Source organism: Perognathus longimembris, chromosome 10, assembly GCF_023159225.1.
Source record: "Perognathus longimembris pacificus isolate PPM17 chromosome 10, ASM2315922v1, whole genome shotgun sequence".
In the NCBI taxonomy this organism is placed as follows: Eukaryota; Metazoa; Chordata; class Mammalia; order Rodentia; family Heteromyidae; genus Perognathus; species Perognathus longimembris.
This window is the reverse complement of record NC_063170.1, coordinates 672,816-699,927: the sequence shown is the minus strand read 5'-3', so window position 1 is coordinate 699,927 and position 27,112 is coordinate 672,816. Positions and strand designations below refer to the sequence as shown.

The 27,112-nt window shown below is 41.7% G+C and overlaps 1 protein-coding gene and 1 long non-coding RNA gene across 6 annotated transcripts in view; one reads left to right on the top strand and one right to left on the bottom strand.

The window, feature by feature from the left end:
* The window catches only part of Ankrd11 (ankyrin repeat domain containing 11), a 163,653-nt gene that overhangs the window by 46,438 nt on the left and 90,103 nt on the right, over positions 1-27,112 (bottom strand). For 3 of the 5 annotated variants that reach the window (XM_048354930.1, XM_048354935.1, XM_048354929.1), the window contains exon 3: positions 19,190-19,256. The exons of the other annotated variants lie outside the window; for them this stretch is intronic. The gene's annotated coding sequence lies outside the window, so the exon portion shown is untranslated. The remainder of the gene's footprint in view (positions 1-19,189; positions 19,257-27,112) is intronic. 5 annotated transcript variants of the gene reach the window in all.
* Positions 13,639-26,472, top strand: LOC125358077. Its single transcript, XR_007212265.1, has 3 exons — positions 13,639-13,651; positions 15,614-15,619; positions 26,098-26,472. It is a non-coding gene; the product is annotated as an uncharacterized LOC125358077 (long non-coding RNA).

Here is a 27,112-nt window from a genome sequence, read left to right as displayed (position 1 = left end):
GCATATTAACTTGAATAAAACAGACTCAAACTGGAAGAATTTAAAAAAAGAAAAAGAAGAAGAAGGTCCACTACCAGGAGAACAGATGGCCCATGGTGGTAGCTCAGGTACTGGCATGCAAGGGCTCTCTGAAACACCCTGGATTCCAAAAGCAAGATAAGAACATGCCACAGTGGGCTTTTATGTGGCCCCGGTTCCAGGGTCCTGAAGTAAGGTAGATATTAACTGGGGGGAGACTTCTGTGTCTTCAGTGGATGATTGCGAACGTATGTGACATAAGATCTATTATCATGTGTCCCTAGAGGTATCCGATTTCCTTCACAGAGGTTACACCTTAAAGATCAAGACAAAACTGAACCTCTGATTACTTTCAGAATATCCAACAAAATACACCTTTATTTTTTGTGCTGATATGGGGTGGTGCTCTGCCACTTGAACCACAGCCACACTTCTTCTGGCCTTTTGCTGTTAAATGGAGCTAAGAATCTTGGGGACTTTTCTTTTCAGACTAGCTTTGAACTGGATCCACAGATCTCAGCTTCCAGAGTAGCTAGGTTACAAGCGTGAGCCACTTTGGGACACCTGGCTTTGAAGCTTATGGGGTAAGGGCTGGGAAGGGGTGATTCTGACACACATCAGACCCTTTGTACTCACACTATCCCTGTTGTATCCCCCAGTGGCAGAGCAGTCTGGAGAAGACAAATGCATGTAATCCTCCCAGCCCAGGACCAAACACCAAGACATTGTGGCACCAATTCTCCAAATGAAGCAAGAAGTGATCAGAGAGTAACAGAACCACAGGACATCTGCAATCAGGGATCACGGTCACATTAAACTTCCCATAGCTTGTTCTTATTCGGTACATAGTGGGAAGGGGCAGCTGTACTGCCCCCTTTACCAACCCTATGTAAGCCACATACCCAAGGTCTAAACACTGCTGTGGACAAGTGTGGGATTTTCTCTTCATATGCATACCTCTGGCTAAAACCATGGGTCTCAATCTCAGGTGAATGTAAGCCTTGGCTGGACCCCAAGAATTATAGCACACAGAACTCAAGAGGCCTGGGGCTGGGAATGTGGCTTAGCAGTAAAGTGCTTGTCTAGCATGCATGAAACTCTGGGCTGATTCCTCAGTACCATATAAACAGAAAAGGCCAGGAGTGGTACTGTGGCTCAAGTGGTAGAGTGCTAGCCTTGAACAAAAGAAGCTCAAGGACAGTGCCCAGGCTCTGACTTTAAGACTCAAGACCAGCAAAACAAACAAACAAGCAAACAACAACAAAAAAAAAAAAACAAAAAATTAAGAGGCCTGCAGAGCAGTCCAGGTCACCAAGGAGGCTGAAGGGCCCTGGAGTCAAGCTTCATGGTCTGAGTACTTGTCGGTTCCTCACAGGCACATGGGCAGCTGACTGGCTGGATATCTGCCTTCGCTCTTGGGCCCATGGCAAACAGGACCCTGCAACAAGCTTTGGGTCACCCCATGACATTCTCAGGTCTTTTATTAGTGTTTCTAAACTAGGATATGAAAGCCAACATCATAGGAAACTTGACTTAGACTGTTAACTCTGCTGATTCAGGTTTCAGCAGTGCAGTTCCCTGCCATACAGCCAACACAGTCAGGTCCTCCAGCTGCTTGTGCCACTACATCTGGGGAAACTTAAGAGCTACTGTCCTGAGTTTTTAAGGGATAGATCTGGCCATATATATATGATAATGATGAATCGAACCTAGAGTTTCATGTATGCGAGGCAAGCACTCTACCACTAGAGACATATTTTTATAGCCTGGGTGGCTCCTGGCTTAAGTGCAAGTGCTGGTACATTCAGTGATCAGACACTCACAGGTATGGGCACACAAACACCTTCTCAAAGAACGCCAGGCCTACGTGTGAATGCTGGTGCTCTTCCCAGCCTCCTCCATATTGCACATTTGCAGCTATTGGGTGCCTCCTTCTTCAATAATGGTGGGAACCCCTATTGCTTCAAGAAGACAGAGGAGGCTCAAGGGACGTCTTATAAGAGGCTTGGGCCTCCCAAGCAGCACTCACCCATGCAGGGCCAGGATAGGTGGCATAGGAGCCTAGCTTGTCTTAGACTTCCTCTAGAGCTTGACTAACATGTCCCCGTAAATTATCTTCCTCTTTGCAATTATCTACTCTAGGGAGTCTGATTATAAGGCAGGGATAACTATAAGAGAGCTGATAAAAGGGTTTCAAAAATATAACATCTAGCTACTTGGGAGGTGGGTAAAGGAAAATTGAGAACCTGAAGCCAGCTGGGGCAAAGTTAACAGAATCCTATCTCAAAAGCAAAAATTGGGGAGGTGTTGAAGGGAAATATCCCTCTAGTGGCAGAATGCTTGCCTAGCAAGCATGAGGCCCTGGGAGAAGAGGAAGGGGAAGGGGAAGGGGAAGGGGAAGGGGAAGGGGAAGGGGAAGGGGAAGGGGAAGGGGAAGGGGAAGGGGAAGGGGAAGGGGAAGAAAAAGAAGGAAAAAGGGAGGGGAGGAAGGATGGGAGAAGAACTGCAATGTCAAATGCTAGAGCAAAAAGGTGAATGGATAAAGATAGTACGTTAAGCTCTCCTTAAGAAATGTCAGAAAGGCTGTTAAGAAAGGGAGACGGAGAGACAGTAGAGACCAGGTCTGTGAAACCAAAAACTGCTTGTCAAATGGTATTTCCCACAGGATTGGGGCAGCGACCCAACATTATGTAACTAAAACCAAACAACTACTCAACATATAAAGGTCAAAAGTCGACCTCTCAGTGGAATACAATAGCTCAAAAGCTATTTATGTACGTTCATATAAGACTACTGTCGACATAATGTCTAATATCGACATTACATTTAAAGCCCTAGGCGAATTTTCTTGGGCTTGGCCACATGGCTACTGTATATGTTCTTGATACATTGTATATTGTATATATGTCTACCTGACCTAGAGAAGGTAAAGTAAAACAGGGCGTAAGATACCACAAGAAATGTACACACTGCCCTACTATGTAACTGTACCCTTTTTGCACAACACCTTGTCAAAAAAATTGTGTTCAATTAATAAATAAATTAAATTAAAAATAAAAAAAGAAATGTCAGAAAGGGTGAGATTTAGTTCTTGGCTCAGGTTTCTTATCATTATATGTTCACTGGATTTCATAGGGCTGGCATTATTTTTCATTTGTTTTTGCGGCTCCTGGGGCTTAAACTCTGGGTCTGGACCTTACTCCTGAGCTTCTCTGGCTCAAAACTAATGCTCTAACACTTGAGCTACAGCACCACTTCCTGCTTTGTCTGGGTAGTTTACTGGAGACAAGAATCTCATATAGACTTAACTGCGGGGGCTGACTTCAAATCGCAATCCTCAGATCTCAGCCTCCTAGGTAGCTAGGATTACAGGCATGGGCCACAACACCCAGCAGTTTTCATTTTTTAAAAACTGTATATGTTCTTGGTACATTGTGTATTGTATATATGTCTACCTGACCCAGGGAAGGGAAAGAAAAACAGGGTGTAAGATATCACAAGAAATGTACACACTGCCCTACTATGTAACTGTACCCTTTTTGCACAACACCTTGTCAAAAAAATGTGTTTAATTAATAAATAAATTACAAAAAAATCTGTAAACCCATGTACAAATTATATATATATGTATATGTGTGTATATATATAAATATATATCTTCAGTATAAGAACACCACGACATAACCTTGACCAGAACCATACACTTGAAGCACCCGAATGCAAATATTTATTCCTCTTCTTGTCTGAAGACCTATGTTTTACATACTTCCTGAATATGAGGGTCTAATCTCAGTAACACAAGCAGGACACGGACAACTCCATCACTTCAAGACCACACCATGACATATAAACCACTATATCAATATGCTATGTCACTCCACTACTCAAGAGCTACAGGGGCTATTGCTATAGTCACCCCAAAACACTAACCCCAAGTACCCACCTAGACAAGCACACCTAAGTGTGCTATTCCCTTTTGCCCCCAGTTGCTCCAGTGAGTGTCTCTGTAGCCCAAGGCATTGACTGAGAAGTCCAGTATCATTCGGTGGTTAGTTTAGGATATGGCTCCTTGCTGACTCTTCTCCTTCTGAGCCAGGACAGCTATCTGCTTACAGAATTCAATGAATGCCATTTTTCTGAAAAAATCAGTACATTAATCTGACGAAGGCCTGTCTGAGCAGAGATTCTGCATCCAAATCCATGCTTTGCTCTTTTTTTTTTTTCTTTTTGCCAGTCCTAGGGCTTGGACTCAGGGCCTGAACACTGTCTCTGGCTTCTTTTTTGTTTAAGGCTCTACCACTTGAGCCACAGAGCCTACTTCTGGCTTGTTTTGTGTATGTGGTGCTGAGTAATCGAACCCAGGGCTTCATGCATTCTACTAGGCAAGCACTCTACCATTAAGCCACATTCCCAGCTGTACTCTGCTCTTTTAAAGAGCATTAGGTGGAAAAAAAGGCAAAAAAAATTAATAAATCTTTGCTATCCTTGTATTTAAATAATCTGCCAGGCAAAACAGTAACTTTCCTTTCTCATCTGCAAGGTTTGACAAGCAAATGTCTGAAGTAAACAAGCCAATTAGTAGCAAGCAAATCATCCAGAAATTGACCTATGATGAAGCAGAAATGAGCACCTCCTTCCTACTTGCACTTGGCCTGTAGGTCCCTGTGTCTCACCTGACAGGGACTCAGGGGAGAAGATGTGCCTAATTGTTCCTGATGCTGGCCCTTAAACTAGACCACAAAGACATACTGGCAAGCTATTCTAAACATGCTTCACACCACTGCAATAATCTTTAACTACAGGTTCTAAAACAAAAACAAAAAGAATTGGCTGATCAAAATATCCTGGGTCTGAAGGTTGTCTGACTTCATACGGTTAGGTTCAGAGGTGGCATAGGTGGTGTGACGGACAACACTGCCAGGTGTGTCCTGAACCTTCTCAGAGTTGGACATGATATGAATGTAAGGTCAACTTTCAAGGTGCACAAAAGCTCAGCTACGTGAGTTGGGCAACAGTGTGTGTGCACACATGTACATCAAATCCATGTACAAGGGCTGGGAATGTGGCTTAGTGGTAGAGTGCTCACCTAGAATGCATGAAGCCCTGGGTTTGATTCCTCAGTACCACATACACAGAAAAGGCTCAAAGTGGTGTTGTGGCTCAAGTGGTAGAGTGCTATCCTTAAGCAAAAGAAGCTCAGAGACAGCATCCAGGCCCTGAGTTTAAGCCCCAGGAATGGCAAAAAACAAACAAACAAATAAAAAAAACCACTCATGTACATCAAACAGAAGCTCATGTGAGGAGTTCTTGACCATGAGCAATGGTAAACATAGCCATGAAACCCCAGGAGTCATGGGGACTCAGGCTTCCCTGAAACCCACAAATACAATCTAGGCATGCTCAATTTTGCAGAACAAACTAAATCACCTAAAGGAGATAGCAAAGTTTCTGGAGAAATTGAAAGTTACATTTCCCTTACTAAGAAAATACTGACCCAAAGAATTACATATAGGTAACAGAATGTAAGTTAAAATATCCCAGGTAAAAAAAGGCCTAACATGTCCAATATTACAACTTTGCAACCGAATGTCATAATCCTCATGACTGTATGCTGGTAGGCCACTCAACTGCCACCAACAAACTACCCCCCGGGGGGGAGGGGGAATCAAAATTTGAAACATGAAATGTATTGAATGTATATCACTCTCATACCAAAGCAAAATTGAAAGAAAAATCATATGTTGAGGATCATCTGTATATTTAAAATCTATTTATTCAAACATTCTAGTATCTTCTTTATTCAAACAGCTTTACACTACAAATAACCCATATTTTCACTGACAAATGGACAAACACCATGGGAGACAACCACACGAAGAATACACTCACAGAGCCATGGACGAATCCTGCAAACAATTCACCAGGAACTCAGATGCAAACAAGGATGTGCTGTGCTCATGTACAGTATAATTCTGTTCATATTTAGAATTATAATGGGCAACAATATAGTACAGGGAGAAAATTAAAGTGTTTGGAGAAGTTCTGTATCTTAAAATAGTATAGTGGAATGCCCCCACCCCCAGTTCTTACACTGTAACTTTACACCCAATGGAATGGGTCACTGGAAGATGATTAGGTCATGGGGGTTGCAGCTTCACGATCGGAAAGAGTACCCTTAAAGAGCCTTTTCATCATTCTCCAAGAGTGGACAAAGAGTTATCATCTAAAACCAAAAGGGAGGGGTTGGGAATATGGTGTAGTGGGTAGAGCACTTGCCCCAGATAAAAACCAAAAGGGAGCCCTCAACAGACACCAAATTTTCCTTGACTCTGGACTTACCAGTCTCTTAAACTGGGACATAAACTGTTGTTTATGGTACTTTGTTATAGAAACCTGAACAGACTAAGACAGGGGTTACAAGGGGAATAGAACTCAAACTAAATATTTAAAGTCTTTGTACTCTAGTCAAATCCGAATCAACTTTCAACCTAAAAAGAGCAAGTAAAAACGAAGGCATGCATTTACCTGGAGAAAAACAGGTATAAGATACCCCTTTCTCAAATTGTGAGTGTGACTATACTAAGAGGTCTTCAAGACTTAGCTCTTTCTCAGATTACCTAAGCAAACTTTGTTATAAGAGCTAGGTTTCTATTAAGAAGAAAGAAGTTTAGAGATGCGCGCTCAAGCACTGTCAGAAGGGCTCCACTCAAAGTCTTGAGAGGAACCACAGCCTAAACGTTGTCCAGGGTTATTGGAAGATCTGCTATAGTAGAAGGTGAATTCTAATATTAGGTGTAAGTTAATTATTAGAGAGGTTTAGGTTCTTCCTTGGTACAACCAAAGGAATAGGAAACTGACCAGGTATGCCTCAAGGCTTATACCTGCCAAAAGAAGAAAAGAAAAAGTTGAGACCTGGTACAGTCAATCACTAGATATCAATTAGGTCAAGCTCCAAAGCACCAATGCCCAAGACAGCCTATTCTTCAATGAAAACATAAGGCATCTCTAAAGTATAAAAGCAGCTCTTTTTAAAAATCATTAGTAGAGATCATGTTTGTAAAATGACAAACTTCTTTTCAAATGATACTTCCACATGTTTTGGTCAGTAACTTTACAGTATGTCTCCAAAACCAAACAATTACTAAATAAACATAAAAAGGTCTAGGACAGACCTATCAGAGGATCACAATACCACAACAGCTATGTACATATGATCATATAAGATGAAGGTAAGCAAAATGAACTCCAAGAAATAGAAACAGAAGGATTTTATTGTTGTCGTTGTATTTAATATACTTGGTGAATTTCCTTTGGCGTACCCCCTGTGGTCACTGTATATGATTTTGGTACGCTGGATATTGTATATATGATTATCTGAAGGGAAACAAATGAGGGAAGGTCTAACAAATAAGACAAGAAATGTACTCACTACCTTATTATGTAACTGTAACCACTCTGTACATCACCTTGTCAATAAAATTTAATTTAAAAAATAAAAATCATAGGGCTGGGGATATAGCCTAGTGGCAAGAGTGCCTGCCTCGGATACACGAGGCCCTAGGTTCGATTCCCCAGCACCACATATACAGAAAACGGCCAGAAGCGGCGCTGTGGCTCAAGTGGCAGAGTGTGCTAGCCTTGAGCGGGAAGAAGCCAGGGACAATGCTCAGGCCCTGAGTCCAAGGCCCAGGACTGGCCAAAAAAAAAAAAATCATAGGGCTGGCGATATGGCCTAGTGGCCCAGGACTGGCAAAATAAATAAATAAATAAATAAATAAATAAATAAATAAATAAATAAATAAATAAATAAATAAATAAATAAATAAATAAATATCATTAGCTGTGGGCTGGGAATATGGCCTAGTGGCAAGAGAGCTTGCCTCATATACATGAAAGCCCTGGGTTCAATTCCCCAGTACCGCATATATGGAAAACGGCCAGAAGTGGCACTGTGGCTCAAGTGGCAGAGTGCTAGCCTTGAACAAAAGGGAAGCCAGGGACAGTGCTCAGGCCCTGAGTCCAAGGCCCAGGACTGGCAAAAAAGAAAAGAAAAGAAAAAAAAAATCATTAGCTGTTGCTACTTTGTGATAAAATGAAAAGACCAAAATAGAAAAAAGAACAAAATTCATGAGATACTACCCATTTTGAGTTAACCTTTAAAGACCCAGGGCCTGCAGGTAACAAGCATACATGTGGATCCTCATGATGCATGCAGTTTTACTTTATTGTAACTGCAGTGTGGTATTTACTGCCTAGAAGTATCCATCTCTACTCTGCTGATATGTGGGTTAAGTTCTTCCCCAGATTTATGCTACTACAATGTTACAATTAATATCTGTATGTATGCTTCTCAACCTACACAACGTTTACAATGGAATTGCAGCAAACTACCTGTAAATGCTCTCAAATGTCTGGTGAAGCCTTGCGCTATCAGCCACAAATATGTCCTCTTCAGTTTCAGATTGGGGCAGGTATCTTTTACTATAAATTATCAAGAGATTTTTGGCTCAATAGGAAATGGGACTTCATATGTAACATAATCATCTAGTTCTAGCCAAAAAAAGGCAATTAATACTTTCTTTTAAAAAAAAAATATAAACTCAGCCAGGCACCAGTGGCTAACCCCTGTAATCCTAGCTACTTAAGAGGCTGAGATCCGAGGAGCATGGTTCAAAGAGCACCCAGACAGCAAAGTCTGTTGTACAGCATTAGCCTTGAATATGGAAACTCAGAGATAGTGCTCAATCCCTGAGTTCAAACCCCAAGACACACTCTCTCTCTCTTCTCTTCTCTCTCTCTCTCTCTCTCTCATATGAAGCTTTTTTTTTTTGGGGGGGGGGGAGTCCCAAGGCTTGAACTCAGGGCCTGGGCACTGTCCCTGAGCTGCTTTTTGCCCAAGGGTAGCACTCTACCACAAACCCAGAGCTTCATGCACACAAGGCAAGCACTCTACTGCTAAGCCACATTCCAGCCCTGAAGCTCTCTCTTTCTACAATAAAATGAAGGAATCATTAGGGTCCCGATTACTAAAACCAGAGAAACCAGATAGGCTACATATAGATACATGCATATTCCTTGGAAAGGTATCCATAGCTTTTACACAATTCTCAGGGAGCAAACAACCAAAAAGGTTTAGCAAGTCACTGTATCTTTTTGAGTGTATTGTAGCAAGTGATATTAGATGACTGCCCCATGAAGCAGTTAACCTGTTTTACTTTCCAGATCTAACTTCCAAATAGATTAAAATTTTGTCAACACACAGAAGGAACATATTTGTAATATAAATGATTTAACATGTGCCCAAGAAAAAGACATTCATAACTCAAGTCCTCTGTAGAAAGTGTTATTTACATGCAATATTACAAAAGAAAATATTAAGACTTCCCATGAGAAAAGGCCAAAGTCCATACTTCTTTCTCTATGAGGGAGGAGACAGGTTAAAGAAACCAAATGAAGACAATGATGCCCTGCTACACCACATAAAGTAGACAAGATATGAAACAACACTACATCTCCAACTGTCTCTATGTAAAATTAATCACAAGATCATTCTTTTATTTGGGTGAAGTAACCAAGCAATCAAATCAAAAGAGAGCAGACAATATAAGCTGGAGCAGGGTGATCTTCAGATTCCCATAGGCCAAAGGGCTAGTGCCCTCCTGTGAACAGATGCCACTAAACAGCATCCCAGCTTTCCAGAAGGGCTGTGTGGGCTGCCAGGCTTGTCACCTTAGCAACGGCTCTAAACATATGTGCAGTGACACCAGCTGATTTCTTGGAAGCTGTAAATAGAGAATAATGGCATAAAAAATTCCAGAGTAAACTAGGGACTGCCTACTCCCTCTTCTGTAGTCAATGTATTGATCCAGCACTCAACCTACTGATCCTTCGACTCCAGTGATTAGCATCAAGCAATGGCAAATACAACACAAGCATGGTTTGTTGAATCTTTTCATATTCCAAACTACTTGCATTAAGTATAAACTTACAACAAAGAACAAATCAAGGCCTTTGAATTAATTATTTTTGTGCAAACCAGGGCCCTTCAAGCCTTCAGTAAGTGGCCATCAAGGCCTCAAGCAGGCAAATTCAAACTGTCAGGTTAGTCTTCATAAGTCAGTATGTTTCAATCAAAACAGAGGGAAAGGTATGACAACTACCTGGATAAACATTTTAACTAAAAACTACAGGTTTCTGGTAAAACAGAACAGCACAGGAACTGGAGTCCAGAATCTGCTTCTATTTTTGAAGAAAACATCTTCTAGAGGAGTTGAGTAGGAAATAATGGAATTCCCTCAAGCATTTAACTCTCTAGCACTCTGCCACTTGAGCCACAGCGCCACTTCTGGCCATTTTCTATATATGTGGTGCTGGGGAATCAAACCCAGGGCTTCATGTATACAAGGCAAGCACTCTTGCCACTAGCCATATTCCCAGCCCCTGAGAAAGTAAAAGGTAGGTATACTATATATGGGGTGCCACCTGTAAGACAGAAGGTTCTGGTGCCCTTGCCTCATTATAGTTACAGCAATGATCCAGATGATTGAGGTTTGAGGCTAGCCTGATTTAAAAAACACAAACAAACAAACAAAAAAAGTCCAAGAGACTCCATCTACAATTAAACAGCAACAACAAAAAAGCAGAACTAGAGGTGTAATTCGAGTAGTAGAGAATCAACAGAGCAAGAAAGCTGAGCAGGCTGAAGCCTTGAGTTAAAAATTAACTATGCCAAGAAGACCTTTTTTAAAGTACTGAAAAGGGTTGGACAAAAGAATGAAAACACAGCAGGAGTTGTGAAGATATGGGAAAAGAATGAAGTATTCAAGAAACCTGCTCTTAAGGAATAGGGCAACCTGTGAAGGAATCACTGTAAATCAACTTCAGTACATATGAACAAATTAAAACTAGACCAAGTATAAGGAAGGAAGGAAATAAAATTTACAGCTGAGCCTTAAAAAGCCATCTTTTAAATGACTAAGAGCTATGCTATTATTGTGCCTTTAAACCTGGCCAGAGTAAAGACAATATTTGATTAAGCAGTGTTTACATATGTGCCCATTGTGTCAAAGGTCCAAATATTCTATAAATGAACCCCTAACAGAAACCATTTGAGGGGCTGGGAATATGGCTAGTGGCAAGAGTGCTTGCCTTGTATACATGAAGCCCTGGGTTTGATTCCCCAGCACCACATATATAGAAAATGGCCAGAAGTGGCGCTGTGGCTCAAGTGGCAGAGTGCTAGCCTTGAACAAAAAGAAGCCAGGGACAGTGCTCAGGCCCTGAGTCCAATGCCCAGGACTGGCAAAAAAAAAAAAAAGCAGAAACCATTTGAGAAGCCTAGTACCCTCCAAATCTTCTGTGGCCAGTATCTCCAGAGAACCCCTGAACTGCAAACCAAGCAGCACACAAGGCCTGTGATCTGAAAATATCCAGTGGAACGGAAGGGGGGAGGGGAGCTCTAGAAAGAAACTACGTACCCACACAAATTCAAAGCATGGGAACTAGATTCCAACATTCTTGAAGATGGGCCAGTCTTGCTCAAGAAAACATTGTGGAAGCATCATCTACTCAGCCTCTTGGCTTTTGTTAAAAACTGAGTAAAACAATGGAGGAACCAAAGTTAAAGGATTTAAAAAATGGAGAGAGTGGGCTGGGAATACAACTTAGCGGTACAGTGCTTGCCTAGGATGCATGAAGCCCTGGGTTTGATTTCTCAGCACCACATAAACAGTAAAAGCCAGAGGTGCTGCTGTGTCTCAAGAAGCCAGGGACAGTGCTCAGGCCTTGAGTCCAAATCCCAGGACTGGCAAGAAACAACAGCAACAACAACAAATGGAGAGAGTAAGGGAAGGGGTAATATTGTCCAAAAGGAAATGTACTCTTCACCTGACTTATGTAACTATAACCCCTTTGTACATCACCTTTATAATAACAATAAAAATAAAATTCAGAAAGAAAAAACAAACAAACAGCTGAGCACTAGTGGCTCATGCTTGTAATCCTATCTCCTCAGGAGGCTGAGATCTGAGGATCAAAGTTCAAAGCCAGCCTAAGCAGGAAAGTCTATGAAACTCTTTATCTCCAATTAGCCACCAGAAAATATGGAAATGGCACTGTGACTCAAAGTGGTAGAGCTCTACTTTGAGTGAAAAACTCAGGGCCAGTGTGCAAGCCCCATGACCGGCAAAAATTAAGATTAAAGATAAGCTGTTTAAATTTTATTTCAGACCTTACTATATTAAGACTTTAGAAGATTCTGAAAGTATTCATAAAAATAAGATATTTACAACCACCAACACTTTTCACTGAAGAATAGAACCTGAATGCCACCACAATTAGCTAGAGGATAGTTATAAGATAAATAGTGATAAGAGTTCAACCTGTGTTCAACCCAGAGCCAGAAAGTACAGAAATAGGGGGCTGGGAATATGGCCTAGTGGCAAGAGTGCTTGCCTCATATACATGAAGCCCTGGGTTTGATTCCTCAGCACCACATATATAGAAAAGGCCAGAGGTGGCGCTGTGGCTCAAGTGGCAGGGTGCTAGCCTTGAGCAATAAGAAGCCAGGGACAGTGCTCAGGCCCTGAGTCCAAGCCCCAGGACTGGCCAAAAACAAAACAAAACAAAAAAAGTACAGAAATATGAGTACTGTAAACAAAACAAAAGAACTGAAGAAAGCGAACGTGTCGTGTTTAAGGAACTTCTCTTGTCTTAATCTGACAGAGCTTTAGAAAGGTGATGTGACCTCTACTGGGCCTTATTCTCAGAGACTGACCAAGAAGTACTTAAAAGGAAGAGATGAGGAAGTAACCGAAGAGCTACAGCATTAGAAAGAAGTAGCTTATTTAAAGTCTCACCCAAAGACCATCATGTCCCAGGAAGGAGATATGTGTTCCCAAGAAAGAGCAAAAACTAGTTGTTGCTCAGGAATCTTTTCAGCTGGCCATCAAGAAGACAATCAAGGTGCAGAGAGAATGAACAGAGTGGAAGCCCAGAAAAATCTAACCATTTGGGGAGGTAAAGCTACAGAAAGAAAAGGAGGCACTGGCCACACTATAGAAAGAACTGGTTTACCCAGTAAATCCAGTGTGTAAGTACCAGGCTGTGGAGTTGAATTAAATGACCTGCCTCTATGTAGGCATCTCCTGAGCTCTCCACAGCTAAGCTCAGCTGTGAACTACTAATACTGGAAGGCAACAAAAGCTGTTCTTTATACGACACACCAGGAGTAGAGAGAAATCCATTTCTCCACACTTACCTACCCAGGCCTGACACAGCATACCTAACAAGCATGGACACTGACTTTGCTGATAATTGTTTGCAATTCTATTCATCTATGCCTCAATCAGATCCCTTGTTATTTCCTTTAATCATCAGTTGATCTTTTAATATTGGTCTTAATTCTGACTTAAGTCCCTGTGTCAGCAGAAATTAGTCTCAGAAGTTGGTGCCAGAAACTGTGGTGTGAGGATAACAGTTCGAAGCCAGCCCAAGCATAGTCCAGAAACTTATCTTCAATTAACCAGCAAAGAGTGCCAGCCTTGAGAAAAAAGTCAAGTGAAAAAGGCCCTGAGTTCAAGCCCCAGAACCAGCACAGAGTCTCATGAACTGAGACTACTACTCTACCTGGTGTGTCTTCAAACAGAGACCCTCCAATTATAGCCTTCTGCGTAGCTAGGATTAGAGAGAGAGAGGGTGTGTGTGTGTGTGTGTGTGTGTGTGTGTGTGTGTGTGTGTGTGTACACCACTTGAGCTACAGCTCCTCTTATGGCTTTTTTTTTTTTTTGGGGGGGGGGGTGTTTAATTGGAGGAAAGATTCCAGCTAAGCTGGCTTCCTCAGATCTTAGCCTCCAGGATAGCTAGAATTACTCTGGTGCCAGGCTGCCCTCCTTTTTCACGTATCTTTTAAAATTAGAAAATAAAGATAGGTAAATCTTGATAGGGTTAAAATAAAGGTGGCCATGATTGTGACTCAAGTGATATAGTACCTGCCTAGCAAGCATGAGGCCATGTTCAAATCCAATACCATTGTGGGGGAGGGGGAATGGGAGGAAGTATGAGCTGATACACCTTCTCCCTCTCCACCTCTGGCTCTCAGGTTTGGACTCAGTGCCTTGTGGCAGCTAAGCTGGTACTTTACCACTTCAAGCCATTCTGTCGGTCCTTTTTTTGTATTGGTTATTTGCAAGATAGGGTCTTACTTTATGTCAGGGCCAACATGGGACAGAAATCTTCCTATTTGTGCTTCCCTTTGTCATGGAGTCAACAGGCATGTACCATAGAGGAGTCTATGCCCAGTTTATCTGGTTTATGCCCAAATTTGATGCCTTCAATCTCTACCTCCCAAGCAGCTGGAAATACAGATTTGGGCCACTATGTGTAGTCAGAGCTAACATTCTTAAGACAAAACAAAACCACTTGAAGCCTGGTGCTGGTGGCTCACTCCTGTAGTCCTAGCCACTCAGAAGGCTAAGATCTGAGGATTACAGTTGGAAGTCAGCCCAAGAAAGAAAGTCTCATGAAACTCTTATTTCCTAGTAGCCACCAAAATGCCAGAAGAGCTGTGATTCAAGTGATAGAGCACTAGACTAGCCTAAGCAGAAAAGGCCAAGAGACAACACCCATGCCCCGAGTTCAAGCTTGTGAATATACATACATGTACACGTATGTGTACACACACACACACAATCTGATATTTCACACTGCAAAAATGGATTTTAAAAGTATAGTAAAAAATAGGGACCGTCTACTCCCTTCTTCTTCTTTCCATACTATCCAATCTACAGACCACATTGATTAGCACAGAGCAATGTCATATATAAAATGTGATGTGATTCTTCAAATAGAAAATCACCTGGGCCCTAAGATACATCCTTTGCTCTAATCATTAAAACACACAGTTCTATGTTAAATCATGAGAAAAAATAAAAACTAATCAAGCTTATTTACTCAGGAACATCTGTAACAACCTCCAACTTGAAAAGGGGTTATAGAATGGAAAGAGGTAAAAGAAAGTAGGTCTCCAAATGACCCCAAATTATCACTTATATACTTTCTAATTCTGAGTTCAGGATGTAAAAATAATATACATCACATACTCATACCTGTTTTCTGTTCCCAAATCTGTGTCCATTTTGTTTAAACAGTATCTTTGCTGCCAAAGACAGAAAGATCTACATTTTATTTTAAGCTCTAATATTTTTGTTTTATATAATTTGCTTAAAGTTGTATTTCTGGTGGATCTTCTAATATGAAAATAAGTTTGGATTCATGGTTTTATGAGTCATGTATTCCTAAAATAGAATGTGCACATGTGTGTGCTGAGAAATGTGGAAAAGATACAGAGAAAAGATTAGGACTGATGGAGGCAAGAAGAAAGTATTTACAAAAATCCTAGGTCTCCGTACTCTGGATTACAATTTGCTAGATAACTGGATGGGTTCACTCCAGTCATTAAAAAAAAAAAAAAAAAAAAGGCAGTAGTGAGTCTGAAATCACCAGTCAGTGGGTGCTAGAGGAAGAACATTCATAAACCATTGAGTGCAAAGGTCAAACTCCAGTAGAAAGAATCCATAGATCATGTTGTTCTAGGAAGCACTTTGTTTTGTTTTATTTTTTTTTTGTCCTGGGCACTGTCCCTGAGCCTCTTTGTGCTCAAGGCTTCTGCTCTACCACTTGAGCCACTTAGGAAGCACTTTCAACTTTGCTTTTTTGTTTCTTGGGTTTTTTTTTGCCAGTCCTGGGCCTTGAACTCAGGGCCTGGGCACTGTCCCTGGCTTCTTTTTGCTCAAGGATAGCACTCCTTGAGCCACTTGAGCCACAGCGCCACTTCTGTTTTATTTATATACATGAGGAATCGAACCTAGGGCATGCATATGAGGCAAGCACTCTTGGCCATACTCCCAGCCCGCACACTTTCAACTTTGAAAAAGAAATTAACATCCAGCAAAATGCTTCTAATACCCCCCTCTGTATTTAGCCTGATTTGGTCTTTGCTTATTTGGCCATAAAAGAGTCCCTGTCTTGTTCCAAATGAATACAGCAAACTAATGGAATGAAGACAGCTTTGGGGAAAAGACTATAGATCTGTTTCAGGTACACCTAGTCTTCAAGTACAACATGTGGTCCAGGGAGTATTCTGCACATCAACTTCAGTACCAATGGCCTCTCAGAGCCTGGTTCCACTATTCACTTGCTGAAATGGTGAGCAAGAAAATTTGTCTGTCTCCATTTGTTCATCCATAAATTGGGGAGAGAAAAACCATCATCATGTTCTAAGCCTTTGGGAGAACTGGATGATCTGTGCTCCATGGAAAACTACCAGCACACAGTAAGTGCTCAGTACACATTGGCAAACCTAATTACTGGCAGCTTCACAACCCTCTTAGGGCAATGACTGAGGTTTGACTGCTCAATTTCAAATCACATTTGTATGGTGCTTTAGGCTCATATGTTATTTAAGCCAGAGCCACTACCTAGCCTCCGCTGAACAAATGGCATTAATTCCTCATTATCTCCTCTTTCTCAAGTAAAAGAATCTAGAGCTAAGATAATCCAAAGACACCCCTCACCTCCAGGCAGGACCACCACGGGCCACTATTGTCAGTCAGCACATTCTCTACAGATGGTATGGTCTGTGAGTCTTTCTGAACTGAAACAGGTTTGATTGATTCCCCTTAAGAACAAAGAGTTGGGGCTGGGGATATGGCCTAGTGGCAAGAGAGCTTGCCTTGTATACATGAGGCCCTGGGTTCAATTCCCCAGCACCACATATACAGAAAACGGCCAGAAGTGAAGCTGTGGCTCAAGTGGCAGAGTGCTAGCCTTGAGCAAAAGGAAGCCAGGGACAGTGCTCAGGCCCTGAGTTCAAGGCCCAGGACTGGCAAAAAAAAAAAAAAAAAAAGAACAAAGAGTGGGGGGGGGGGCGGAGAACCACCCATGCATGAAGCCCTGCTTTTCTTGAAAGTGAACTCTCGCACTTGAGGACAACATCTGTCCTGGGAAGACAGGCCAGAGCCAGGGCGAGGACTGCTCAACAGTGTCCAAATGTGTCCAGGAGTTGCAGGGTGAAAGAGACAAAGAAGGTATCAGAGACTCAAATAGGGCAGCAGGAGAGGTGTCAGAGAAGCAATCCTCATCAGCAAATGGAGAGAGACAGCACATTCTAAAGGAGCAAATTTGGAGATTTTTTTCTTCATTGAGGAAAACACCAAACCACATTTTCTTTGGTTCCATATAGGGATTCTTATGGAAAATGCCAGTGAAAACAACAGTTGCAAGAACTGAAAGCCACAGGGAAAAAGGTATCAACACAGGACATAACGCAGCAATAACAGACAGGGCTGAGTGGTGCCCAAGGAAAATTCTGAAGTGACTAGATGGTATTTCTACAAACTGCCTCCAGCTTTTGACAGGTATGAAAATCAGTGCACCCATCACACAAGAGCAAAGGCTAACTACCAAGGTAACAGAGAAAGAAGTGTGCAATACCCAAATGCAAAGACCCTACAGAGAAAAAAGGGGGAAAGAGACAAGTCATAACATGCACAATAAATATGGCATGAGAGAAATAAAACACATGCTCACAAAGGAGTTGCAGAAGACAGGAGTTCCTATGATGTAGCATGAGGTTCCTCTCATAAAAGATAGTTCCAAGCATGTATGTATAAATATTCTTATAAGATCCTCAAAGAGCAAGAACCAGAAGCCATAGCCATAGAAAAAGACATTGAAATACTTAAGGATGGATCAAAAGGGAAACTATCACCCAAAAAATGCCACAGGGATTTACTAACAGCAGTAAACATCTAATGAAGCAAAGATAAAATACCTGGCCAAAAATCTTATCGTGACCATTATTTTAGCCCTGCCATGAACACCTAACCATACGCAGAACAGAGTAATGCTAAATATCCAGCTTCTTTAACCACAAACCAAGCTATTTTTATTTTTGATCCTTTTCTTAAATATAGCATTTATAGACTGCAAATAATAGATAGTTTGTGGTGGAGGGATTTTAAAACTTGTTACCAATTCTCAACAAATCCAAGAGATATCTCCTGTCAGAGAAGTGGAAAGTCCCAGAAGTGGGTAGAGGTCTCTAGTAACAAGGTTTTTTGGACTCACTTGCCCACTGAACTTTGAAGAACAAAGAGGGAGTTATAAGAGCAATTATAAAAGCAGCAGAATGTACTGAATGTAGTGTTTCCAACCAGACATTGCTGTTCAAATACTGGTTTGGAATCCCCAAAAGGACAGTACAAATAATAAACAACAAAAACCCAGATCACCTCCCAAGGCAGCCATCAGGAACCCTGAGGCTAGTGTAGATCATTAGCTCTCAGGCCTGCTCCAGTTGTCTCGAGGGGCTGAAGAGCTATTTTGTCAGCTAGACAGTTTCCAACACGAATAGTTCAGCATCCAGGCCTGTCTCCTCCAATTCTTAAATAACCAACAGACAGAAGTAAGGATATGGAGGAGGTACCAGGGCTAAAAGGCAGGTGCCAGAATGGGGGCTTTTGCCAGACAACAAGTGTACCTGCAGAAGGGAGATGAGCATAAATAGACCTTTTTTAAATACACTGAGTAGGGGTGAGGGAAATGGGGAGGAAGGGAGGTGGGTGGGTGGGGGAGGGGATGAGGGAGGAGGTAACAAGTTGGATAAGAAAAGTACTCACTGCTGCCTTACGTATGAAACTATAACCCCTCTGGTACTTCACCTTGACAATAATACACACACACACACACACACACACACACACACACACACACAATTCATCTTAGATCTGTTAGACGTAGAGATAAAAGATCACATCTCTAAAGAAGGTAAGTTGAAGAGTGTACTATGTCCTGACTTGCCACAAAATATGTGCTCTTGCTGGGCCCTGATGGCTCAAGACTATAATCCTAGCTACTCAGTAAGCTGAGATCTGAAGATTGAAGTTCCAGGCCAGCGCAGGCAGGCAGACAATTAAGGAGATTTTTTTTTTTAATCTCCAATTAACCAGCAAAAAAGGAAGAGGTAGAGGTGTGACTCATGTAGTAAAGCACCTTGAACAAAAAAGGCTGAGCTCAAAATCACAAATTTAAGTCCAAGTACCAGCATGAACGTGTGTGAACGAACAAACAAACAAACGAAAGAACAAACTAACACACCTATAATCCTACCTACCTGGGAAACTGAGGCAGGAGGCTCACTCCATCCCAGTTCAAGATCAATCTGGGCAACATATGAGGCTCTGTAAATAAATACATAAATAAACAAAATAAAATAAATGTTATTAGCAATGTTTGCCTGTTTCTCACAAATTGCTTTTGTAATATATTAAGAGAATAACATACCAGGAAATACTGTATGTGTCAGTACATCTTTAGAAGGAAATGAGATGCCTTTTCAGTGCTAAACCATTTCTACCCAAGCCTGAGACAGGCTAATTTCACAGGCAAACCTCTCACTCAGTAAAGCAGTATCTAAATGATTATCTGTGAGCTCATAGTGAAGAAAGGGCCATCAAGTCCTCTTAGAGCAAATTTCACATGAGTCTAAATTATAATAATGTTTATGTGAAATCGTTTTCTTAATTCTCAAGGAATTACACACTACTGATAATACTGAGATTGCCAGAGCCAAGGTAGACCATCTGCCCTCTATACTGTCATAAACATGAATACTACTGCCACAACACAAGTGCTAGAGAGGGGCTGCTCAAGCATCCGTTTTCATCTCTAGTAAAGACCAGGTAAAATTCACACAGCTGCCATTTTCTATATATAGCCAAACCACATGAACAACAGAGACTTAAAAGCAAAGACTTTCAGTGGAGAACTGACTTCTGAGTACCCAGCCTGCATGTCAAATGAACTTAATTTAAAAAGTAAAACTTTAAAAAAAAAAACCCTCTTCTAAATATAGGGGATCTGTGAAATTAATGACATCATGCAAATAAAGCTTTGTCTCTAAGATCAGAAATAACACAAGAATGCACAAACTTCTCAAGCTGTAGGGCACAAATTACAGACTTGTGACCTTGTAGTTCCTAGCTCCTTGTTTACATGTTAGTCTTGACTGTTTAGGCTGATGATGCCAGTCTTGGCTGGGGAAGCCAGCCAGAACAGTTACTAGTGAAACAGAAGTCAACTACAAAAGTACTGTTCACCCGGAAAGAGGTTGGGGGGGAAAATACAGCAGAGAGGCCAATCAGCTATATGGGATGTTGAGGAAAGTGAACTAAGCAACTCAAAGGCCATGATGGGAGGGAGGGAATGAGAGAAAGAGGGAACAGATGATACTAAACAAAAGGAAAGAAATGTACATTGTCACCCAATCTGGAAGAAATAGCTTTATTGCTAACGTTCAGAGTTCGTAAGCTTTGTAAAGTAGAATGATAATTTTCATCATTGTGAAAGCTAAAATGTGTACTGTGGAATACACGTAGTTAGTTAAACTCAAAAAAAAAAAAAAAAGTATTGTCTACCTCCATCTCTCCACACTGAGCTTACAGCTTTATGGTGTCACCACTGCTAGCTTCACATTTGAATTTCAAAGTCAACAATATGAGATGTGCCCATTCTAGTCTAAACTATAAGTGATGCGGGAAGAAAGATAAGAAAAATGGCATCTGCTTTACTCTTGCATAAAGGCTACACAACCCTAAAACTGTCAGAGATACCAAATCAGGGTCACACATTTCAATGTTTGTAAATGATATGTAAGTATAAATGATGAAATTATCAAGAATTACATACCATAAATCTTGGGGGGGGGGGCATTTTTTTGTTTGTTTGTTTGCTTGTGTTTTGGCCAGTCCTGTGGCTTGGATTCTGGGCCTGAGCCTTGTCCCTGGCTTCCTTTTGCTCAAGGCTAGCACTCTACCCACTTCAGCCACATTGCCACTTCTGGCTTTTTCTGTGTATGTGGTGCTGAAGAATTGAACTCAGGGCACTCTACCACGAGGTCATATTCCCAGCCCCCATACCATAAATCTTTCATACTTAAAATCTGACCTCCCACTGAGCACAACATACTACAGTCCAAGGCAAGGGTCAGCAAATCTTTTCCAGAAAGAGCCAGATGACAAGCACTGGGCTCTTCAAGTCACATCATCTTCACGGCTGCTATGAACAATTCTTTTTTTTTCTCCACATCTGAAAATATGTAGTTTATTTTGTATATTTTTTCAAATGCTGGTATGCAGATGTAACAAAAAGCTGTGATGCATCGCACTGTGCCTGTCCCCTCATGCACGTTCATCCCCAGTAGTGTGCAGTAGAGGTTACCGCTGAGTTCCTCAACACTCCTGTTATTTAAGTGCTTTTGCAATACTATAGCTCACCAAAACCCAACACTTCTTACCATTCCTTTTTAACTCAATTTAAAACATGAGCATACCATCTGAAGGATAAAACTATTTGAAACTTTAACCCCAAATATAATAGCATAATGATTACATAAGTGTGACCATTTCTGGTCATTTCCAGTGTGCTTGTAGATAATTTTTGTTATACTGGTATTTTGGGAAAAAGAAAGTAAGCAGATTAAGTGATGGTTAACAGTTTCGATTCCTCAAGGGAATTTGGCTTTTTATTGTTCATTCAGAAAATTATGCAAAAGCCTAATCTGGCTGTTTGTCCAATCTGTATTTGCTCTGCTGACTTTTAATTTATGCTTTGAGAGAATATCTTCAGACATACCTGCTACGTCTTTTCTGTAGATATGATATTTCTATATCATGAGGTGCTCTTCTTCATTTCTAGAAATGACTCTTGCCTATGTCTGCATTCTAATGTTAGTTTTGCTGCAGTTTATTTTTTGCCTTGTAATTGCTCAGTATGTCTTCCAGGTACTTTTATTTTTAGCTTTTTATACTCTGATGCTTTTAATATGCCTTTTAAAACGAAATCAAAACCTGACATTTTGATTTTGCTTTATTTTGTGCACTGGCTTTATGTGTTACAAGCAGCATGAAATCTAACACCGGAACAAAGTTATTTTATTTACCTGTATAGCACAATTAATTCCTTCTGCTGGTTACCTTCCATCCCCTCAGTGTATTTTCTCAAACTTTCCACTGTCTGTGATCAATTCTTTAAGGATTTGAAAAACCTTCTCGGCAATCTGGTTATACAAAACAAGACCATGAGTTGTATTTGGCCCACAAGCCACAGTGTGTTGACCACTGGCCTGTACCCAAGCTGGCTTCCTGGAAGCAGCCCTACTCTGTGACACTATCAAGGCACTACCAGAGACTTGCTAGATGTTCCCACCTCTCCTGCTTCCCTCAGTGAGACAGAGAAGATACTTCAACATAGAAGGGCATGTGACTCACATACATTCTGTGTTCACATATCCCAGGTATCTCACACTGAAACCTAGCAAGAGGGTGAGTATGTGTGAGATAGGTATTTTTACTTGTGTATCAGTGTCAGGGCTTGAACTAAGGGTTTTGTGCTTTTTCACTCAGCTTGCTTGTTTAAAGCTAGTACCTCTTGAGCCAGGCCTCCAGTCTGGTATTTTGCTGGTTAATTGGGAGTTTTACAGGCTTTTCTGCCCTGAAATGGCTTCAAGCCCCAAACCTCAAGGTCTCAAGTCTGCTGAGTAGCTAGTGCCAGGCATGAGCTAGACATTCTTGACAGGGTGGAGTGGTGCCCTCAGTAGCTCCAGGTTTCTGCTGGCATCTAGACCCGTGAAGGTGGTACCTAGAACTTCTCTTAAGGACAAGGTAGTGGGGCTGGGAATATGGCCTAGTGGCAAGAGTGCTTGCCTCGTATACATGAAGTCCTGAGTTCAATTCCTCAGCACCACATATATAGAAAATGGACAGAAGTGGCTCTGTGGTTCAAGTGGCAGAGTGCTAGCCTTGAGCATAAAGAAGCCAGGGACAGTGCTCAGGCCCTGAGTCCAAGGCCCAGGACTGGCAAAACAAAACAAAAAATAAATAAAAATAAAACAAAACAAAAAAAGAACAAGGTAGCAGTGCCGATGCTTACTTAGGGAAAAGCCACTAACAACTCAATGAATGAAGAAAGTTTCCAATGTGACACTGCCACAGTCACGACCCTGCACACTTCAATCCCATTCTCAACTCAGTCCCTGACAAGTTTGCCTTGACTGGAGGCCTCCAGAGATTCTCCACTTTCTCCAACAACGTAAACTCCAACTAGCAAGGGCTGTGGCTTCCTTTCTCAAACAATGTAAACTCCAACTGGCAAGGGCTGTAGTTTCCTCAAACTGCTAGGACATCGATGACATGTGTGCTACCGCCACACCAAAAATACCAGTGTGGGGCTGGGAATATGACCTAGTGGCAAGAGTGCTTGCCTCACATACATGAAGCCCTGGGTTCAATTCCCCAGCACTACATATGTAGAAAATGGCCAGAAGTGGCTCTGTGGCTCAAGTGGTAGAGTGCTATCCCTGGGCAAAAAGAAGCCAGGGACAGGGCTCAGGCCCTGAGTCCAAGGCCCAGGACTGGCCAAAAAAAAAAAAGTCAAAACTACAGGTGTCTGAAAGACATGGTACTGTGACAAACAACTGCATCCATCTGGTTCTAGACTTACTAGAAGGCTTATTGTTCAGTGGTTTGAACTCAAAATCCTAAGTCAAGCCAGATTCCATTCTGCCTAAACTAAAAACCTCAAAATATTTTTGTAGGGGCTGAGAATATGGCCTAGTGGTAAAGTGTTTGCTTCATATACATGAAGCCCTAGGTTTGATTCCTCAGCACCACATATATACAAAAAGGCCACAAGTGGCACTGTGGCTCAAGTAGTAGAGTGCTAGCCTTGAGCAAAAGGAAGCCAGGGACAGTGCTCAGGCCCTAAATCCAAGCCCCAGGACTGGCCAAAAAAAAAAAAAAAAGTACTATTTTTCTCTTACTCTCAAGTTAATTTCTTTTCATTTTTTAAAAATCCTTGTGGTGCCAGTAATGGAGCTTGAACTCTAGGCTGGGGTGCTGTTTCTTAGCTTTTTCTTTTCCTCGAGGCTAGTATTCTACCATCTGAGCCACACTTCCACTTTTGGCTTTTTGCTTTAAGCAGGACTATAGTGTATTCAACTAATGTCACCCCTCCCTTTTTCTGATCCATCCTTCCTCCTTCCCAAAGCAGTACCAATAGGTTTCAGTGTTCTATTTTAATAGTTGCCAACAATCTACTTGGACAGTATTCAGCCTCCTCCTTCATCCTGTTATTACCTCAATCCCCTCCTAATGGTACCTACTCTTCAACAGAGCCTATTTCTCTTTCCTGTCCATCAAAATATTTACGGCCGGGGCTGGGGATATGGCCTAGTGTCAAGAGTGCTTGCCCTAGGTGAGGCCCTAGGTTCGGTTCCCCAGCACCACATATACAGAAAATGGCCAGAAGTGGCGCTGTGGCTCAAGTGGCAGGGTGCTAGCCTTGAGCAAGAAGAAGCCAGGGACAGTGCTCAGGCCCTGAGTCCAAGCCCCAGGACTGGCCAAATATATATATTTATTTACGGCCAGGGCAGGTGCTGACCCAAGAAAGTCAAAAGAAATAAACTGCTTTAACTTCTACTGCAGTGGCACCTAGACTGCCAGGGTACTCAAAGTCTAGAAATAACATTTCACCTACTGAAGAAACCAATAAACACAAAATGAGACAAAACAAAACACCATGTTAATAACAACAGCATTTAATTATATGATGTTAATTCTTTCTTGTCTGAGTTCCCAACTTTGATACTACACTAAATTATTAAGAAAATCAGCACTCATCCCTGTAAACTGTTGAGAAAAGATTCAAATTCTTGCCCGCAATCTAGATAGATTCTAGGCTCAAAGGGTTTGGAAACAGCCTTTCCTATTTAATGTAAAAGTGAAAATATATTTTAATTGTGCAATTTTGAGATAAAGGCTATGGGTACAGTTTAATGAGAGAATGCTTAACTATCAGGTCCAAGACCTTGGGTTCAATCCCTAGCCTCACAAAACAAAACAATGTAACACAACATACACATGGGGGTTGGGGGAAATACTGAAATACTAAAGGAAAATTAAAAACAAATCCCCATGATCCATAAATCTCCCGTAAAACACTACAGTGTAGCTTTAGCCAAAAATGAGGTCATATTGAATCTAGTTTTCTAACTTGCTTTTTCAGTCAACATTCTCTACGTCTCCATCTACAATTAGGAGTGTTACACATGAGAAAGGTTCCTCATTTTAACTTTAAAATACAGGATACCCAAGTTTGCTGCTGTGCATAGCTCTGTGTCAACCCATAAAACTTCAATGACCCATAACACTAACCTACTTTTCCCTCAATGCTCAAGGTGGCATGGAATGGATGGCGGGGACTGCTCTCCTCTTTAGTAAAGTGTGTATAGGATGTATAGCACGTGGTGGAGGTTGGCTGCAGTCCCCGCGGTTAGTTGGGTACAACTAACAACAGAAAACAGTGGTCTGGATTCTCTGACATCAGTCATGCTGATGAACTGTCAGAGTGAGAGCCTGGTGGGCAGACAATGCTTGAGAATTCCTGCTGACTGTGTGCCTCCCTGACACTGTCAGTTCTCTTCTCTCTGGCAGCTTGTAAAGGAGATACATTAGGCTTAGAACTCCTCAAGGGTAGGCTCATATCTAGGGCCAAAATGATGTCCCTGTTTCTGGTTAGGTGAGAGAAAGGTAGAAGGAAAAAGGTCATCTGGGATAGACAGAGAAGAACCATGAAAGGAAAACAACTGATTTGGGGATAAAAGTAGTAGGATAATAGACACATACCAAAAGCCAAGGGATTTAAGATTCCTAGGCAAATTGAATGTTGCCTCCTAGCCATGACTTCTAGCAGCTCTGGGGGGAAAAGCAACTTTAGAACCCCTACTCCTGAGGGAATAGAAGGGAGGCAGTTGTTGAATGGCAACTCCTTTGTACAACTAAAGATAACTTTAAAAACAGGGGGAGAGTGGGAGGGGAAACATGTCCTGTAAAGTGCTTCTAAACTGGTCGAAGATGAAATCTAACACAAAGAAATTCAGTGTCCACCCTTAGGAGAAAGAGGGTCAGGCTTCAACATGAGTCTTGGTGGCTCTCTGTTGTCTACTGTGCATTTGCAGAACACAAGGTGGATTCTGGATGCACCAGATAAAAGGCAAAAAAGGACAATGGCCAATAACTTAAGCCAAATTAGGACAGCATCAAGAGGTCAGAAGTATGGAACCCAAAGAGCCATTTCTATGTTCTGTTAGCTTTCACTGACAGGCCAATGCAGATACCCTCCTCCCTACGCCCAACCAAGATCCTCATGGCCTCTGCCTATCTGTCCACTCAGCCTCCATGGAAGTCAGCTCCCCAACAGAACAACTGACAAGGTAAAGAATCTAAAGTGTCATTTTCCCCAGGCCCTTTGCGCTCCACCTTTATCTTCAACACCCCTGAGAAAAAGAATAATATCCAAGGCTTGCCCTACCTTGCATGCTCAAATCTTTTAAGACAGTGGACACATAGGGAAGGGGCTAACCCCTTCAAGAGATGGTTCCACAAACCCAGTTGTGAGCAACATCACACACTGCCTGATTCTGAGGCTCAGGATGTTACCTACCACAGCCCTCTAGAGCTCAGGGATCTGTTTATGGGGAAGTCAAGTCTAAGCACACCTTAAAAAGAAGCTAAACTTGTCTGGGAACTATTTTCCCCTTCTGTGCAGGCAGGCACTTGCTCTGAGGTTATTCTAAGCCATTAAGATGAAGACGTGAGTCAAACAGTCACCTAGGTATCAAAATAGAAATGAAATCCAAAATGCAACACCTACCTCCACACCCTACTAATAGAAAAGACAGAAAACTTAAACTCCAAAGGTCAGCACTTCCACAGTGAGAGGGAGCCTTTTTTATTGGGAGTAGGGGGAATTCAACCAGGGGCCTCCTACAAGATAGGCACAGGCTCTACAACACAGCCACATGTGCAGCCTAGGGGAGTGCCTGCAAATGAATAAAATATTAGGAACTCGTGTGTATGAGGAAATGGGTTGAGGGGAGGAGAGGCAAAGATACTACAATAGAAAGGGATAGGAAAAACATATCCATGTTCTTTTTACCTAAATCTAATCCTGTTGATTCATAAACATGAAAGGGTCACGG